General features: G+C 37.2%; 1 non-coding gene across 1 annotated transcript; it reads right to left on the minus strand.

Moving 5' to 3' along the window:
* Window positions 1-4,809: 4,809 nt before the first annotated feature.
* Window positions 4,810-4,881, minus strand: TRNAW-CCA. Its single transcript has one exon. It is a non-coding gene; the product is annotated as a tRNA-Trp (tRNA).
* Between the last annotated feature and the right edge of the window lie 3,068 nt (window positions 4,882-7,949).

Consider the following 7,949-nt stretch of genomic DNA (forward strand, 5'->3'; position numbering starts at 1 on the left):
GTAAAAGAAAGAGAATAAAAGATTTCCTTTAAAAAAAAGGGGGGGGGGGCAAAAATCAAATTGGTATCAGATACTACAAGCCACATGTGACGCTAAAATATAATGGGAAAATTTTTTTAAAATTATAAAAAATAACCAATTTTAAGCCTACAGATTCAATATTAAACCAAATTGTCAAATCACATATAAGGACAAAAGAAACACTTTTAGTTAATTTTGTGTCCTATGCATATTTCTTAGAAAGTTAAAGCTAGATTCTACAGCATAGGAAGGAATTAAGTGAAGAATTAAGTCATGTGTCTAATAAAAGGCAGATCTAAATCAACAGCTACTATGAGGGGGTATCTCAGGGTGATGAATAGCTAATAGTCCTAGATTAATTAGTACAAAAAGGTGAGGGGCTTCAAGGGAAATATTGTCATGGAGAAACAAATCAGAAGGGAGAAGAGGAGAGGTGGTTAAAACTTATAGTGTGCATACTTAAGGACATGATGAACAGAGAATTAAAAAAGAAGAAGAAAAAAAAAAAAACAAACCAATGTGTGTGTTGGAATGGGTGGATTAAAGGATCAGAAATTTTAAAATATTAAACAAGAAACATAATACACATCCCCTATCAATGCAAAGAACAATCACCCCGTACCCCAACACCTAGAACAGTGTTTAGCACAAAGGAAACTTGCTGCTTAAGAACTTGAGGAAGGAAGGAAAAGAGGGAGTGGGGGAGGAGAGAGGAATGGAGGAAGAGAAGGTTCATGATAATGAAAACACTCCCCAGGCGGCTCAGCCCTAAAGAATCCTCCTGCAAGGCAGGAGCTGCAGGAGGCAAGGGTTTGATCCCTGGGTGGGGAAGATCACCTAGAGGAGGGGATGGCAACCCACTCCAGTATTCTTGCATGGAGAATCCCATGGACGGGGGAGCCTGGCGGGCTACAGTCCGGAGAGTCGCAAAGAGTGGGACATGACTGAATCGACTTAGCACATATTGATTTTCAACTCAATTTATGAGCAAAATTCAATAACCGTAAAACTACTAAATTAAAAGTAAAATTTACCAACTTAAACAATGAAAAAGTACAAAAACAAATAAATACTAAGAGTTGAAGGGAAATTTAAGAACAGTGACACCCTCATTTTACGTTGTCAGATATCAAGATATTCTCTCTTTAGTTGACAAACCAAGTAAAGCTAAGTATATAATTTTAAAATAGAGTAAAAGCTAAAAATGCTGATGAAAGTAATCTAAATTTTTGTATGTCACAGTAGAAATGTGATAAATAATATATACATGTAAAAAATCTGGAACAGTACAATTAGCAAATTCTCTAAAAGAAAGAAAACAAACAGAAGTCTAAAAAACAAAATTAAAAGAAGCCACCTCTAGGGAGTAGACCTGGGGGGTAAACGGAGGTAGTAAATGCACTGTTCGTTCTCCTTAAATCTTCTCAATTGTTATACGTGTTTTACCCATATGCAGATTAGCTTTTATTTCTTAAGTTAGATGAAAGCTCTGTTTTAGATTTCCAAATGGATTTCAGTAATGAGAAAGTCTAAATTCCTCTAGTTTTCCATTTTGTCTTTTTAAATTAACAATTGCTATGCTACACTTCAAATTAAAATTAGCTAAGCATTAGGAAATTACTATGTGGGTTAGTAGTTTTGGTTGTAAGCAACAGAAATTGAGTTCAGATAAGTAAGTATAGAAGGAATTTATTGGAAGAACATTGCACCAAAAACCTAATGTATTCAAAGAAAAATGTGATACACCTGGCCTGGAAAAGGGCAGAAGTTACAATATCTCAGAGGATGGGAGGAGCTCACTGAGTCTGTTTGAACACTTCTATTAGAGAAACTTAGGTCCACCTCCCTGCTTTCATTCTTGATGCACAACCTTGGAAGAGAAAAGTGTGAATGGACTATATCGAATCATGTGTGTCCAGAGTGAGGGTGAGATGGGGAGAGAAAGACAAAATAATGGTTGCACCAGGGCTGTGTGCTACAGGGACATAAAGGTAAAGTAACATAGCAAAAGTAAAATAAGTTTGGATTTTATTACCAAAAGCTGGTGAAAGATTCTATGTAGACAAAAACAACTGTTCATCAGATTAACCTTAAAATATAATTGCTCTACTCAGGGGCCTTGTCAATGGTGAAACATAAGGAATGTTTTCTGAGCTATCAAAACAGCCAACTGACTGAAAAATATCATGTACATAATACAAAACTAGAAAAGCATCCTGCCAGTTCCACCTCTAAAACATATCTTCCATTTCTTCTCTTCCCTATATCTCTGGAGTCCACCAGCATTTTTCTTTTTTTTTTTTATTTCATCTTATAAAATCATCCATTAGTTTCTCCTGCTTAATCTATTATCTTGGCCTAACCCCCTTATGTTCTCTTGACTACAAAGTTGCCAGAATTATCATGTTAAAACAAAGATGACATCTCTCTCCTCAATTACATTTCATTACCCTTAGAGAAATAGCCAAACTCTAACCCTACACTTTTCTTCTCTCCCACCTCTGCTCCTTTTCTATTTCTTCACTTTTGTATTTGCAGCTTCATCTGCCTAGAAGGCAGTTCCTCCAAAGCTTGCTGTCAGGGCCTCATTCTCACCCTGCTGCATAAAGTATTCCTCATTTTCAGGTACCCTCTGGAACATGACCCCCTGTATTTCTTTCATAGTATCTGTCCAGATCTGATGTTGTCTTTCTTGATAACTCACTTCATGTCTCCTTAGGCCCCATAAGAGCTATATGCTGGAAGAGGCCCCACACCTTCTCTTATTTGTTGATCACTGAGTCTCCACCACTGTAATTGAGCCAGCCCTTACTAGGTGCACAAAACAGAAAACCAATCCAAAGAAACTTATTGAACAATAAATGAATGTGCAAATTCAGTCAAAAAGTGAAGACTTCGACCTTCAAACTCTAAACCTGTGTTTACTAATAAATAAGAAAAAGCAGTCAATCGTCTATTAACCGAATTGACCTGTAATACTTTGTATACCAGACTGCTGATATTATCCATTTTCTATACATACCAAGGCTTGAAGTTTGGGAACTACATTTCCCCAGGGCTCTTGCCAGCAGTATTCCAAGTTAGTTGCTCTAAAGAGGAACACTCACAAGAGACTGGGAAGGAAAAGTACAGAGAGCCATATTAAAGCTTCTCTGGCAGTGGTTGACAGATGTGTAAATTTTCACACTTGGGATTTTGAAACAGCTTGTGAATATTTAGATTTGATTCTGCCTCAGTTCAGGAAGCAACTGTGATCATTACTGGAAATTTCATGAAACTCCTGCAGTTTCCCAACTCTCTGAATGTTTAACTGCAAATTGAGAATTATCACTGTCTTCACTTGACTCATGCTCCTCAGTCATTCTAATACTTTTGGTTTTAAATTTCTATTTTAAAAGTTTTGAACTTTCAGAAAGTTGTAAAAATAGTTTGTGTGTATGCTCAATCACTTCAGTCTTTGCAATCCCATGGACTGTAGCCCAGCAGACTCCTCTGTCCATGGGATTTCTTAGGCAAGAGTACTGGAGTAGGTGGCCATTTCCTTTTCCAGGGGATTTTCCTGACCCAGAGATTGAACCCACCTCTCCTGCATTGGCAGGCAGGTTCTTTACTGCTGAGCCACCAGGGAAGCAAAAATAGTATAGTAAACTCATGTATACACTTTCCCTAGTATTCTCATTCAAGCTTCACTAATACCTTTGCATCTGCTTGTATTTCTAGTCTCCTTCAATCTGGAGTAGGGCCTCAGTCTTTCATTTCCATGACCTTGATGATTTTGAAGATTATAAGGCAGCAATCTTGTAGAATGTCCCTCAATTAGATTTGTCTGATGTCTCTTCATGATTAGACCCAGGTTATGCATTTTTGGCAGGAATAGCACAGAAGTGATGCAGTGTTCTTCTCATTACATCCTATCTGATAGCATTCAATGTTTATTTGTCCCATTACAGGTGGTTTAAATTTTGATCACTAGACTAAGACTGTAAACACCAGGATTCTCCACTGTGTATTTTTTACTTTGCTAAATAAGTGTTTTCTGTAGAAGTATTTCAATGTAGATTAACATCCCTTTTCCCATTTTACCTTCACCCAGTTGTTTTAGCATTCATTGCTATTTCTTGTCTAAATAAGTACTATGATGATTGCAAAATAGTGATCTTTCTAGTGATCTTTCATAGCATTCCTTCTATGTTTATTAGTAGACATTACTACAAGAAACAGCTTTTATTTTCTCCTCATTTGTTTACCCATATGGACTCAAGGTTTTTCTATTCTATTCAATGGATTAAAATTCATTACAGTGGTCCCTTGGTATCTAAGGTTGATTGGTTCCAGAACCTTCTGCAGAAACCAGAATCCATGGATGCTCAAGTCCCTTATATAAAATGATGCAGTATTTTCATATAATCTATTCACATCCCCTGTACACTTTTAATCGTCTCTAGATTACTTATAATAACTAATACAATGTAAATACTATGTAAACAGTTATTTAGTTTTGGGGGAATCCCACACAGCTTGTGGGATTTTAGATCCCCAACCAGGGATAGAATCCAGGTCCTCGGCAGTGAATGCACAGACTCTTAACCCCTGGGCCCCAGGGAATTACCATAAATAGTTTTACATTCAATATAAATGCTATGTAGATAGCTGATAAGTGAAGTGAAGTGGCTAGTCGTGTCCCACTCTTTGCGACCACATGGACTGTAGCCTACCAGGCTTCTCCGTCCATGGGATTCTCCAGGCAAGAATACTGGAGTGGGTTACCATCTCCTTCTCCAGGGGATCTTCCCGACCCAGGGATCGAACCCGGGTCTCCTGCATTGGAGGCAGATGCTTTAACCTCTGAGCCACCAGGGAAGCCCTGATAGTACATAGCAAATCCATGTTTTGACTTTTGATATTGCCTGGAAATTTTTTCAAGTATTTTTAGTCCACAGGTGGTTGAATTCATGGATGCACAGCCTGTGGATATAGAGGGCTAATTTTATTACTATTATTTTCTTTGATATTTATTCTTCTTAGATCTGGCCAGGGAAATCCCTTCAGTTTGGTTTCTTTGTCCTTTGATTTGCCTTCAAAACTCGATCATGCTTTGATTATTTAATTGCTTTTTATATACTTCATTAATTACAAGCACATATTGTAGTTTTCCAAATCCAGCCCTTGAACCTGCCATTTGTCTAAGAGACCAAGTTTACTTTAGTGAAGAGTTGTACTTAGAAACCAAGTTTTGAGTGTTGGAAGCGGTAATTGCTAATGGGGTGTTGCTGCATCCAGAACCTTTTATTGGACTGAGCATTGGAATATATATATGTATATGTAAAATTTATATTTATTTACAAATCACACACCCACACACACCCCAGTAGGTGCTAGTGGTAAAGAACCCATCTGCCAATGCAGGAGACTTAAGAAATGCAGGCTCAATACTTGGATAGGGAAGATCCCCTGGAGGAGGACATGGAAATCCAATCCAATTCAATATTCTTTTTCTGCTCTGATTGCTGTGGCCAAAACTTCCAAAACTATGTTGAATAGAAGGTAAACTTCCAAACTCATTCTATGAGGCCACCATCACCCTAATTCCAAAACCAGACAAAGATGCCACAAAAAAAGAAAACTACAGGCCAATATCACTGATGAACATAGATGCAAAAATCCTTAACAAAATTCTAGCAAACAGAATCCAACAACATATTAAAAAAATCATACACCATGACCAAGTGGGCTTTATCCCAGGAATGCAAGGATTCTTTAATATCCGCAAATCAATCAATGTAATACACCACATTAACAAATTGAAAGATAAAAACCATATGATTATCTCAATAGATGCAGAGAAAGCCTTTGACAAAATTCAACACCCATTTATGATTAAAACTCTCCAGAAAGCAGGAATAAAAGGAAGATACCTCAACATAATAAAAGCTATATATGACAAACCCACAGCAAGCATTGCCCTCAATGGTGAAAAATTGAAAGCATTTCCCCTAAAATCAGGAACAAGACAAGGGTGCCCACTCTCACCACTACTATTCAACATAGTAAAAGGAATAAAAGGAACCCAGATAGGAAAAGAAGTGAAACTCTCACTGTTTGCAGATGACATGATCCTCTACATAGAAAACCCTAAAGACTCTACCAGAAAATTACTAGAGCTAATCAACAAATATAGTAAAGTTGCAGGATATAAAATTAACACACAGAAATCCCTTGCATTCCTATACACTAACATAGAGAAAACAGAAAGAGAAATTAAGGAAACAATACCATTCACCATTGCAACAAAAAAAAATAAAATACTTAGGGGTATATCTACCTAAAGAAACAAAAGACCTATACATAGAAAACTATGAAACACTGATGAAAGAAATCAAAGAGGACACAAACAGATGGAGAAACATACCGTGTTCATGGATTGGAAGAATCAATATTGTCAAAATGGCTATTCTACCCAAAGCAATCTATAGATTCAATGCAATCCCTATCAAGCTACCAATGGTATTGTTCACAGAACTAGACCAAATAATTTCAAAATTTGTATGGAAATATAAAAAACCTCGAATAGCCAAAGTAATCTTGAGAAAGAAGAATGGAACTGGAGGAATCAACCTGCCTGACTTCAGGCTCTACTACAAAGCCACAGTCATCAAGACAGTATGGTACTGGCACAAAGACAGAAATATAGATCAATGGAACAAAATACAAAGCCCAGAGATAATCCACGAACCTATGGACACACTTATCTTTGACAAAGGAGGCAAGGATATACAATGGAAAAAAGACAACCTCTTTAACAAGTGGTGCTGGGAAAACTGGTCAACCACTTGTAAAAGAATGAAACTAGAACACTTTCTAACACCATACACAAAAATAAACTCAAAATGGATTAAAGATCTAAATGTAAGACCAGAAACTATAAAACTCCTAGAGGAGAACATAGGTAAAACCCTCTCTGACATAAATCACGGCAGGATCCTCTATGACCCACCTCCCAGAATATTGGAAATAAAAGAAAAAATAAACAAATGGGCCCTAATGAAACTTAAAAGCTTTTGCACAACAAAGGAAATTATAAGCAAGGTGAAAAGACAGCACTCAGATTGGGAGAAAATAATAGCAAACGAAGCAACAGACAAAGGACTAATCTCAAAAATATACAAGCAACTCCTACAGCTCAATTCCAGAAAAATAAATGATCCAATCAAAAAATGGGCCAAAGAACTAAACAGACATTTCTCCAAAGAAGACATACAGATGGCTAACAAACATGAAAAGTTGCTCAACATCACTCATCATCAGAGAAATGCAAATCAAAACCACAATGAGATACCATTACATGCCAGCCAGGATGGCTGATATTCAAAAGTCTACAAGCAATAAATGCTGGAGAGGGTGTGGAGAAAAGGGAACCCTCTTACACTGTTGGTGGGAATGCAAACTAGTACAGCCGCTATGGAGAACAGTATGGAGATTTCTTAAAAAACTGGAAATAGAACTGCCATATGACCCAGTAATCCCACTTCTGGGCATACACACCAAGGAAACCAAATCTGAAAGAGACACGTATACCCCAATGTTCATCACAGCACTGTGTATAATAGCCAGGACATGGAAGCAACCTAGATGCCCATCAGCAGATGAATGGATAAGGAAGCTGTGGTACATATACATCATGGAATATTACTCAGCCATTAAAAAGAATTCATTTGAATCAGTTCTAATGAGATGGATGAAACTGGAGCCCCTTATACAGAGTGAAGTAAGCCAGAAAAATAAAGAACATTACAGCATACTAACACATATATATAGAATTTAGAAAGATGGTAATGATAACCCTATATGCAAAACAGAAAAAGAGACACAGATGTACAGAATAGACTTTTGGACTCTGTGGGAGAAGGCGAGGGTGGGATGTATAGAGA

Source organism: Cervus canadensis, chromosome 2, assembly GCF_019320065.1.
Source record: "Cervus canadensis isolate Bull #8, Minnesota chromosome 2, ASM1932006v1, whole genome shotgun sequence".
NCBI lineage: Eukaryota > Metazoa > Chordata > Mammalia > Artiodactyla > Cervidae > Cervus > Cervus canadensis.